The sequence below is a fragment of the Mauremys reevesii genome, linkage group 8 (assembly GCF_016161935.1).
Source record: "Mauremys reevesii isolate NIE-2019 linkage group 8, ASM1616193v1, whole genome shotgun sequence".
Lineage (NCBI taxonomy): Eukaryota > Metazoa > Chordata > Testudines > Geoemydidae > Mauremys > Mauremys reevesii.
Window position 1 is genome coordinate 3,906,362 of NC_052630.1, and position 12,565 is coordinate 3,918,926.

The window sequence follows — 12,565 nt, forward strand, 5'->3', positions numbered from 1 at the left end:
GCATATAAGTGACAGAGAGAAAAAAAAATCCTTTTATCCACCATGATTTGAAGCGGCAGGTCTGTAGGCAATTTCTCAAAACCAGCCGCAAAGCTAGATCCATAGGCTTGATCCAAGAAATACAGAGTGAAATTCTATGGCCTGTGCCAGTCACCATGGAGCCAGAGGTGATATGTCAACATAGCACATGTAGTGCGAGGACTCAGAGCTTGTCTCCACGTACAGCTGCACCGGTGTCGCTGCGCTGCAGGAGCACTTTAGTGAAGATTCTACTACACTGACGGGAGAGCTTCTCCCATTGGCGTAATTAATCCACCTCTCCAAGAGGTGGTAGCTAGGTCACCGGGTGAAACTCTCCTGTCGACAGTGCTGTCTACATCAATATAACTAAGTTGCTCAGGAATATGGATTTTTCACACCCCGAGCAACATCGATATAGGTCTGTAGTGTAGACCTGGCCTCAGTGAGAACAGTTCTGCTTCTTTAAAAGAGTAGCAGAAAGCTAAGCAAAGGAGGCCCGCAGAAAGCTCTGCAGAAGCTCTACAGCGAAACAGAGGGACAGAGTAGTCTTAGGGACAATACTCATACTACACTGAAAGGTGTCAGTATAAAAGCTAAAAGATAGAGATAGATAATGTGCTCCATATATTGAGACAAGTTCTGCTCTCAGGAGATTTTCTAAAGTAACAAATGCAAGTTAGGTACTCAGTGGGGCCAATGCATTCCAGTGGGAGTTGAGTGCTTAACTACTTCTGTGCCTTTGAAAATCTCCCCCTTAAGTCCCATGCAAACACACTGGATTTTTTTTCAGATGGGAAAACTGAGGCACGGAGCCATTCAGTGGCATGCCCACGATCACGGGGAGAGCCCGTAGCAGAGCCCCATCTCTAAACACATTTTTTCATCTTTCACTTTCTTTTATTCTCCAATACCCACCTGAGAGACACACAAGTTAGGATATCACCGTGAGGCCCAGTACACAATCCATGGTGTTACTGGAGACACTAGATGTTTAAAAATACCATAAAAGCTAAGGAAAGGATGCAACATAAGAAGCTGATTGTAATCAGCAGAGATTTTAATTAAATATAGAAACCTCTTATCAAAGGCAGCCTTTGGTCAGAAGCAGTAAGTATAATGTATTCAGTTTAATTAATAAACACATAGCACAGAATAGATACAATTATTATGTTACTTTCAGACAGACAACCGTGGAAAAACAATTTACAAAATAACGCACAGTTGAAGTCTCAGGCTGATATACTTTTTGCTGAACATTCAGACCCCATTCCAGGATTCGTTCATGTATCCTGTAGTATTGCCAATCGCATGCTCGCTCGCTCTCTCTCTCAAAAAAAAAAATCATCAAGAATCAGGCCTCAAAAACTCATGAGAATAGTTTTAAAACCGCAGGATTGTTTTAAAATAATATATTTGGGGGTTCTTTATTATTTGCCTACTGTTTTTTGAGCTTTCGAGTTCATATCTTCAAACTTTTCTCACAACCATGTGGGCTAGAAACTTACCTTAAAAAAAAAAAAAAGGTGAAATCTAAGATTCCCACATAACCACCTGACTCCAGTGGCTGGAGGTTTATTAAAAATATTGAGTATTGTGAGACTTGTAATGAAATTGCAATAGTTGGTAACACTGGATTTGATAGGACACTGCATGATTTTGAAATGCTGCTTTTACCTATCAGTATCAAGGCACCCTGCCTTCCTCATGTCCAAGTAGGAGACACACAGCAGTGCAATCTTTCCGCAGCATGACGGTAGCATTCCAATCAATTCATCTCCCCCTCACCCCTTAAGGTCACCACCAAAACATCTCTCGTTTCTGCCTACCAGCAGAAATATTTGTCCCTTTTCTGAGCCTTTTACAATCTAGGCAGGTCTCAACAATATTACTAACCCAGTGAGAGCGCTTGGATAAAGAGAGTCTGCCTGAGTGCCTCAATTTATCAGAGCCTACAGACATGAAAGAGTAAATGGGTGCAGTCAGCAAAGCTGAGCTGCAAAAGAAAGAAAATAAAACCATCAACTAAATTGCACACACAAGCCATGAATTCAGAATTCAAGAATATGCAAAACACAGCACCCCGATTAATCAGAACAAGGTAAATGTTCTCTTTTTAAAACTGGAAACATAGTCACTTTATCAACCTGAAAATTTACATCTGAGATCAGGTGGTCATTTATTCCCATAGCTTCAGTGCAAGTGCAGAGAATATTGAATATTCCAGTGCTGTGTCAGACCTCTGCTGCCATCCCCTTTATATATGACATTGAACATGAACCATTATGGACCAATTTGCTGGGACTGAAATAAATGGGACTGGCATGGATTCTGAACCTGACCCTACAAGGGAGATAAATACTGATCTCATTGGTCAGGCAAAACTCCCATTCAAGCAAATGGAAACGTGAGTATGGGTTGCAAAACTTGGCCCTATGCAAAACTCAGAAGAGCTCAGCTTCCATTTAGGCACCAAAGGAAACGGCCAAATTTTCTGATAGCTCAGCACACTGGGTGCACATTGGGCACAGAATTCTTATGAAAATCTGGACATGTCACTCAGAAGCTGCTGAGTGATGAGCATTTTGGGAAGTGTGACCTTGATGGTGAGTGCTGAGTGCTTAAAACTCTGATTTTGCATTCTTTTGAAATATACTGTACCTTGGTTCCCCCATTCGAAGTCACTTTTCCTTTCCTGGAACTAAAATCAGTTTTGCACCAGTGTTCACAGTTACATTTTTCCTCTTTTTCAAGTACTCTGGAATACAAAGGGTGGAATCTGAAATTGCTATCGAAACCTCTCAGAGCTTCATTACAGCATTCTCCATTCCATGGCATGATACAATCAGTTTTCAGCTTTACGTTAACAAAAAAAAATCTGAAGCTTTTTAAAAAAAAACCACAGTATTTATACTATACTCTCTGAACTACTCTCAGCGCAAAAACCAGAGCATTAATTTATCTTAATTAGTCAATACTCTTTCAAAAATCCCCACAGGGAACAGGGGCGGCTCCAGGCACCAGCGCACCAAGCGCGTGCCTGGGGTGGCAAGCCGCAGGGGGCAGCCTCCCGATCGCTGTGAGGGCGGCAGTCAGGCAGCCTTCGGCGACGTTTCTGCGAGAGGTCTGCCGGTCCCGCGGTTTCGACGGCAATTGGGCGGCAGGTACGCCGAAGGTGCGGGACCGGCGGACCTCCTGCAGGCACGCTGCCGAAAGCCGCCTGCCTGCTGTGCTTGGGGCAGCAAAATACATAGAGCCGCCCCGAAAGGGAAGCAGTATTAAAAAGGGAAGCTGTTACCATTAAAAACATTCCGTGGATAAGAAATTAGTATGCTGGAGGCACACGTAATGAAAATGTATTTTTATATAAATCTTCTTGTTTTGCTTGGATTATTTTGCAATGACTCTGCTACAGTATATATTAATCTAGCCATCAAACTTATTGTAAGTCAGCTTTCTTTTTACACTTTATTAGGAACACAACCACTGTGGAATCACCAAATGATGGTTAATATCACAGCAATCCCACAATAAAAATAGAAAAAAAATAGACTTTTCAATTTTGGGAAGATGCCCATAAAAACATGTACAAAGGAACTCTGTTGTGCTCAATGAGGTTAATCTTTTTCTAGAATTCTTTGCTGGTCATCACCCAGGCTAAGCCCTCTGGGTGGGCCTCTGTCACACAGTCTGGAGGGGCTCACAACCATGAGTGCCAACCTCAGGGCAGACTGACAAAAAGCAGGGCAGACACCCCAAGCTGGTGCATCCTATCATTAGATTTCACTAACCTAGTAACAAGCGTGAACTCCTAAAGCACTGTACCAGTCTTCCCATGGAGTCACAGAGAGTCCCTTGGGCTCTCCCGTCTATCTTGCCACCCAGGCCAGCTGGACTTAGGGATAGCTGGCAGCCTTACACCAAAGGTCACAAAAGATTCTGGTTGCTTCCAGTCCCAAGAGACCAGGCACTTATCCTAGGCCAATTTGTACTTCAGATCTCATATCAAAGCCAATGCTTGTAGCCAATCCTATAGTAAACTAACTAAGGCTTTACTAACTAGGAAAAGGAGATGAGAGAGTTATTTACAGGTTAAGGAAGGCAAACATCTCTAGACAAAGGAGTACGTCTATGGTTTAAAAGATGACAGAGTTGTAGTAATCTGTCAGCACGGAACATCTTTTACGGCTGACCCAGGTTGACCCTGGGGATCTCTGCTTCTGCTTCCTAGCTCCAGCCCTGTGAGAGTCCAAACAGCAAAGAGATGAACAATGTTCATGTCAGCGATATTTATTTCCTTCTTCCAGAATTCAAGCTGATGGGACGAGTCCTTTTGCACAGAGCTGTGCAAGGGAAATTAGCCAAGTCTTGTATTGCGATGTCCCACAACGACCCATGTAATTTGGACGGTCCTTCCTGATGGGCAAGAGGTAATACCTTTCACAGGGATTTAGCACTAGGTAAAGATTTTTCTTGTCTGGTGAGTTTCATAGTTCAGAACAAACATTTTTATGTAGCAAATACTTAAATATTACCTTATGGTATGGGATAAAGGCAGAATCAGTTAAATTAATATATGTAGCAACTTACAAACAAGTCTAAACACTAAACATTGTTGTAAGTCCAATACTCATTTTAACCATACTAAAAACACACAGGTGAAACAGATTGGTTTCCAGCAATGAATCTGTCTGCGCTCAGCTGAGGCCCTGGCAAAAGCTGGCAACCACCATTCGCAAGATTGAACCTCTGGCTCTGTCAGGACACAATGGACCAGCAACAGCAAACTAAATGAAACTGGTGCTGCTACTTGTCATTCCCCATAGAAGAGGTCTACGCCATCCATTCAGACAATGAAGTATGCTCTTAGGGTTACCCAAGAGGGCTCTCCACCGGGAAATCTGATTTCTATTCCTAACTCTGCCATAGACTTGCTACCTTATGTTCACTTACTCTTTCATAATGTCCTCACCTGTCCAGTGTGTGCAATGATACCCACTTACTTACATACTTAGTAGTGGTTAGTAAACCGCTTTAGAGCCCTGAGGGCAGATGTGAAGCAAGTGTACAATACTGTTATAACTGCAGGACAGGTTGCTGGATCCAAGGGTACACAAAGTGGTTTAAGCATAAATCAAGGGAATGCTGGGGATTTGTATAGGTTTTAAAATCCTAGGAAGGTTGCCAGATTAAACACTTTGCAAAATATCAGACCAGACCATCAGGACAAAGTTAGCTCAAGGAAGGTGGTGCAAGGCCACGCAAAAAAAGTGTTTTATTTTCGGACAGCGTCGGGGAAAAGAGGATGGTGGTGGCATATTTCATCAGACACAGACTCCACGTGAATTTACCTCTGGGCAGTTCAGAGTTTGTGGACACAAAAAATAACAAAGAAAAAATCAATTTAAACTATTAAATATTTCACCAGAAATGAGATTTTTAAACTATGTATGACATAATTTTTCATACCTCTCCAAGTAGCTACCAATGGCTACTGCATCTATGCTACTCAGGTGCTCTTAAGATCATGAGAAACCACAAATACAAAATTTGCATCTTTCTTTTAAACAAATGTGCTAGAATACTTACTAGAAAAAAATAACTTAAAAAAAGTTAAATACACATGTCAATTTGTTAATGTGATTATAAGGAGCAGTCTTTGAAGTTCTTGCATTTGAAAATTTTAAATGCACATTTGAGATGATCCTTAAATGGTATGGCTATACCACTAAAATAGGTATAGTTATACCAACAGAAAACACTGTTCCCTTTGATGATTCCTGAGCATATAGGATCCGAGGCAAATAGAGCAACATTTGCAAGCCAAATACAGCATATTGGAATCTATCATTTAGTACATGGAAACAATTTTTGATAAACTAGAACTCAAACAAAGCAATCACACAAAATAGTTTCTAAAAAACAACCCTGTGTTATATTTCCAGTCAGTGCATTACATAAGGTTAAACAACCAGGAGTGCTTATAGTAGATCATGCTACATGCCTGGTCATTCGTCAAGCTTCCAAAAGTAAAAAACCTGAAACATGTGCTTTCGCCCTGTTTTATCTCTGATTTTTGCATAATGCAAAGTACACAGTGGGAAAACTGTTCTGTTGCTTAAATTATGCAATATCAATATTTTGTCTTTGAATGTTTGATGCACAGTTAGGAAAACTCACTAGCTATACAAAGCGGAGAGGAATTGGTCCAGACAAGCAAACAGCCCTTAGCCACTTACACAGCAGATAACTCTGAACTCATCAACCTCGGCAGTGTTATAGGGGGCACATTTTCACATGGATGAACTGTCCTTGAACAATATTCCTAATGCATTAGACACAAATAGGCTTTTCTCCAACATCAGGCATGTATGTCTTCCTTTTCCACATATTTCTTTCAAACAATATTAGCTGAGGACAATACACAAACGTCTGGGTTTTCATGTTCCTAATGTCCCTCTTGCAGTATAAGTATAGGGGGCAGTTCAGTGTTGGATGAAAAAAACATTTAATCAACACTTCCACCAGACTGAGCTCTTCCAAAGATGCAACCTAACATATAGAAATGCTAATGTGTTTCTAGGAGGACTGGAAGGATCAAGGGAATAAGAATAAGAATAAAAATAAGGTACAGAGCTATTCATCTCTAAGTCACCAGTTCAAAACCTGCAGAAGTCAACAGTGACCAAATGTTCTTAATGGATAGTAGCTGTTTAGTGGCCCATAACACAAGGCATCATCTCAGTACAGTAACCTTGCAGATGTCAGCCTTAGAAAAAAAAAATCACAACCAGAATCAGCACCTTTTTGGGCAGCCACAGCAATCAAACCAAGCAATTAGCAGCCATGGGGACTGCACCACTCTCTGATTCCCTCCAAGTCAAAGCTGAAGCACCTTGGTAAATCAGTGTGAGGAAGTGTGAACTAACACTGTCTATGCATCTCTTCTAAGGATACCCATGTACTTCTAGGTCTGTAAATCCCAGGACCTTTCACTGGCACTAAATTCATATTAAAGCATAAATCCTGGTAGGGGTAACGATCTTGTCCATCCTTTTGTATACCAAGTAACCTCACCGAGACACAAAGTGGGTGAGTGTTGCCTGATTTTAGGAGGTTAATATAATTAATCTGGATATGAGTTATAGGCTTGCTAATCAATCTGATCAGAAGATAATAAGGTTCTTATCCCAGAATCAGGCTACACAGAGTTTGCAAGGACCCTCGGGATATATGACAGGATACTCACACTAAGACAAATGTAGCCTTAAAGACTTTTATTGAGATTAATGGAATAATAATCAAATAGTAATCCAATGGTGAAATAATCAGATTTACAAATGCAGTAATATTATTCTAGAGAGCCATGTGATATTATGTACTATAAAGCTTTTGATTAATATACTCACACCCTTCCTTGATAACCTGGCGGTAAGAAACAAAGGACCAGCCTTAGAAACTTAGATGCTTCCTTGGAAGGTGGCCCTCTTATAGAGGTTGAGCACTCGGGCCCGCCTTTTATTTCCAGACTTGGTTTCCTCACTCACAAAATGTCAAGGGACACTTTCTCCATAGGCTGGTACGTTTGTACGTATTGATGACATATTCATACATATGAATGACATTAACTCATTCTCACATCTGTTATTTTTGTCCTAACCGGTTATTTCGGTTCTTTCCTTTTGGCGTACCTGTTAAGTGTAAAAGGGTATGAACTTAGGAAGCCCCCTATGCCAACCTGCTTCAGCACATCCTTTATCTATCTATGTTAAAGGTCACAGCCATATACGCACCTTCTGCTTTAGCCCATCACCACTATCTAGGTTAAAGGTCCCAGAAATATGTATGCTAACTTTGCTATCTGGGTGAAAGGTCCCAAACACATACCTGCTAACTTTGCCTTAGCTCATCATACAGGATGTGGCCCGTAGGTCCCCTGTGTTACAGCCAACATATACTCTAATATAAACCTATTATAATAGGTTTATATTAATCAAACCCATCAGAAACTAAGAAACCTATAAGAAAAGATATATAGGCAAGCAAGCAGGCTAGCCCTATGTTACAGTGAAGTAATATGTTTTATTGGACCGACTTCTGTCGGTGAAAGAGACAAGACAAGAAAGGAACACAGAAGATGACAATGACGACGAGAAGGGGTAATTTCCATCAAAGTCTGTCCTTCCAGCATCTAAGAAAATGGTTCATGTGGAATATCCCCATTCCTTCCTCAAAAAGCCATTGCTTCTGTTGAAAGGAATTTAAAGTTTACTGCCTTTTTTAGCTGATTGTGCAGCACTGCTCTGTGATACATACTGTGCTTTTAATATTTTTTCGCAAATAAAGGTCAGAACGTACAGGCTTGCTTAATTCTCCATCAGCTCCTGTTATGCAGCATCGTATCCACCTGCAATAGGGTTTTTTCAGAGCTTTAACACTTGACATTTGAGATGAAATGTCATGAATAAAATTGTAAATCTCTTATTTTTTCCCTTTTGATATTAAATCCTTAAAGGCATCCAGTGCCTCTCTTGTGCCACTGCCTTCCTTCTCATGGCCTGGTATTGCCTGGAAAGCTGGACAGATTATTACTCACCTTCTGTGAAAGGAGTTCACACTGTACAGGAAGTTCATGTGCTTCTTGCACTACAGCTGTGTTATTTCCTTTGCCATCCACCTTGCTAAGAAGTCACCTTCTCCGCTCTGACCAATTCCTTCTCCTACAGCCGACTGCCTCTTCTCCATCCTTGATTCACTCTTCAATGCCACCCACTCTCTGCTCAGGATCTTACCAGCTTCTTCAAAGGGAAAACCAATGCCAGCTGCTGAGATCTAAGCCTCTGTCTTCCCTCCACCACCTTTGCATTCTCCTCCCCTGCTTTAGCCCCGATTCCAATGAAACGTCTATCTTCCTCTCTTTTGCTCACTTACCTCCTGTGCACTCCACCCCATCTCTACCCTGATCTCCCTCACTTCTATTCGTGCCCTCATCCCTCTCCTGCATCTTCAAACACGCCCTTTCATCCTATTCCTTCCCTTGGACCATCCTCTCTTCTGGAAGCTGGCCCTCTCAATACCTATTATTTATTTGTATTGCTATAGCAGCTTGAGGCCTCATAATGCCTAAATGTAAGATCGAGTAGAGAAAACAGTGGCGTCTCTATTCGGTCAGAGAGCCAAAACCACCTTAGATTTTATTAGTATCAGTTCTGTGCCTTACTTCTGTTATTATCGTATTGTTCCATTTATCAGTACAATAGGAGGGAATGTCCACAGTCATTGTTCGGCCACTCCTGTGAGAGGACATCTATGCCAGTCACCCTGCTGACCCCATCCCTTGAGAAGCAGACTTAGGACCCCGCTGCTGGGCCTCCTGGTGAACAGGTCATCCTTAGGCACGGCCTCACCTTCCTGATATTCAGTGAAATACACCACTTTCCAATTTAGGCTCCGTTCGGGTGACTGGACTGCCAGCCTACAGACCCTGTCTGCTTCAGAGAATTCTGAGAATTCATTTGTTCTTTGTCCATCTGAGAGCCTCCTGAAGGAGATTTGAACTGCTTGTTACCCCCCTGCCAGTTTATATAAGCTCTGGCCATGATGCTGTCTGGCATTATTAAGACATGATGTCTTGTAAAGAATTCCTGAACAGCTAGAAGAGCTAACTTGACAGCTCTGAGCTGGGAAAAAATTTACGTTGCATTTCTTCTCCTCCAGTCATTTGCCCTGTGCTGTCATGCAGCATAAGATGGCCAAACTGGCATCTGTTATCAAACCCCTTGTGGGATTCTCCTATCAAAAAAACCAACACCTTAGTAGGAGAGTATGTGCTACCTATGAAGATAGCGTGAGGATTCTGACCATGCTGTGTGGACAGCTCTCCCAGGTCTTCAGAAGGCATTTTTGTAAATAATGTATAATCTGTCCCAGGGTATTGTCTCAGTGCAAGAGAGCACAGAACTTGAGAGATGAGATACACCCATCCCTAACTCTGGAAACTTCAGTAGAGCTGTCTGCATTTTTAAGAATCCTCTGAGAGAAGCACTCTTCTGAGGGGAGAACTCATTTTCTACTAGATAATAGCTCCCTTTGTTGTCTCTTAAACTAAACTTCTGAAAGACGTCCTTTCCAAAGGTCTCCTACAAAGAGATACAGAGATATAATTGTGGCATCAGGAGCTCACTAAAAACATTCAGAGCGGTAGAGATCCCAATGGAAGAACACAACTGGTGGCGCTCATTGTGGCAGGTGAACTGAATAACAGGTGAAAAGGTCAATAGGACCAATGGAAGGTTTTCCATCCAAAAGCTTGAATTCCAATTTCATCTACTTATCCTCTTTAGATTTTGTTCCCCTTATGCCTCTGGATTTCTTTGACTCTCTAAAAGCCATAACGAGCAATTCTCTGATCTCATTAATTCTACATATAAAAGCGATAGGTTATTTGAGATTTTAGTGGAATCAAACACACAGAAAAAACTGTCCATAACTCAATAAGAGAGACTGGGGAGGGGAGGAGGAGGGGAAGAGATATTTCCTTTATGTCATTCAAGACTTGTTCTTGATCATCACAAACCTGGTCCTTTGGAATCTTATTCAAGCTTTTGTTTCCAACCTCCACATTTATGGCTGCCAAAAAAAGTGATTAATTCCTGCCTCCAAAACTAAAATGTAGGTGTACTCTGGTCTGGGCTGGTCACATTTTTTGTCAAAAAAAAATTTTTTTTGATGGAAAACTGTTTAACTAAATGCTTTTGTTGTTGTAGGTTGGCTGGTTGGGGAGGGGAGGTTTGGTGAAAAGTGCCACTTTCTGCAGCAAGTTTTGATTTTTTGTCAAAATATCAAATGCACAAAACCCAAAATATTTCAATACCGTTATCTCACTGGGCACCTCTTGGGAGTTGTAGCTTCGTTTTCTTGTGACTCCATTCCCCTCTCTACGTACATTGCACATACAGTATCACAGTCCTGGTGTCAGCTCCCTGCTCCCATTGAAGCTGCACTCAGAATTAATTTGGCTCAAAGACTGCTGTCATGCACACACTAGCTGATGATCAATGTGTATGTTGTGGTTCTGTTCATTTTGTAAATAGACTAAAGTAGCAAGCAGTTCATTGTTACCTCTGACTGCACAAAATCCTGTGGGCGTGGGAGAAATAGGGGAAAAGGGAGAATAAGATTTGCAAAGAAAATTTAAAGTCAGAATATGTTTTGGAGACTTCAACTAAATTTATTCAGGGTTGTACAACTGATTGTTTTTTGTACTAATGTTTATGATTGACACTGTGAATGTGCGATCAGTAGATTCTCCAATTATATATAATGTGACACAAAATTATGCACTATAACTTCTCATAAATTCTAATAAAACAATAATAACCTCAAACTAAACTGACCACCAGAAATCCCATGATGTAATTAAATGTCTAATGCCTTCACAATACAGCTAGAAAATAAATTGTCTTGGTCTAAGAACAGCAATGCACAACAAAATTTGATCCATCACTTATATCTGAAGTAATTGTAAGGGGAACTTTTGCTTAATATGCAAGTCACAATCATATATTAATAGATTAAAGGGTCTTGTTTCATTGAGAGAAATATTTTAACCCATAAGAAATTCAGAGCTATTCTTTTTGTGCTTGTATGTTCAGCGGGATGAGGAGCCGATATAAACCGAGAAGCATAGGCAAGCAGCCAAGTCAAGTCAGCTCTGAATGTGGAAGAATGTCAAGGATAAAAGAGAGGCAACAATTCCCCAAAGAGACAATATAATTCAGATAGGAACCTTTCCTAATCCTCAGGGAACACTAGTTCTGCATGAAAAATGGGACAGCAGATAATGTATTAGCTCCTGCAGAGACCCTTAGCCTCCACATCAAGGAAGGTTGCATGAAATGTGAAAAGCCATTTGGAACGTTGCCTAAAAGCCTCGAGGCTTATCATCACTATAGTCACCACAATGAAATATTTTTCAAGCATCTCTATAGTTGAAGGTTAAATGCGGGTAGAGAGATTACACCACGCTGGAGAAGGGGTATTATTAAAATCATCCATCATAATAGTTCAGTTTCCCCAAAATGAAAATTAAAGGAAAAAGCTTCGCTGGAAGGGAACTGGTATCCATCACAATTTTGTTTCCAAATGGTGTCTGTGTCACAGAAGTAGTTGAAGATGCACTTTCACCCCACCACATACTAGCTATGAAATTATCCAAGCATCAATGTAACCCCGTCTTCCTTTCAGCCACCTCTGCCCCTTTCCTCCCCTCCCAGGACCAGTGGAGCACACTGTGTAAAGCAACACTTCGCAATCCCAGAGATCCATTTAATCCAGTGGGTAACACTGATCTTAGTAGAACAATGAAAGTATTGGCAAGGACGTTTTGCTAAGCAAAGCCACTCCCAATAAATCTGCCTAACTCACAGGCAGAAATGGAAGGACGGGGACTAGTGTAACCTGTACTAATAAACACACTAGTGCTTGAAACCAGTCCAGCCAAAGTTAAAGGACTCAGGTACCGGATATCTGAGCAAAGGGATATATG

The 12,565-nt window shown here is 41.2% G+C and overlaps 1 protein-coding gene across 1 annotated transcript in view; it reads right to left on the minus strand.

Annotated features, from left to right (window-relative positions):
• SGCD (sarcoglycan delta) overlaps positions 1-12,565 on the minus strand; it is a 511,873-nt gene that overhangs the window by 410,171 nt on the left and 89,137 nt on the right. The gene's annotated exons all lie outside the window — the stretch shown is intronic.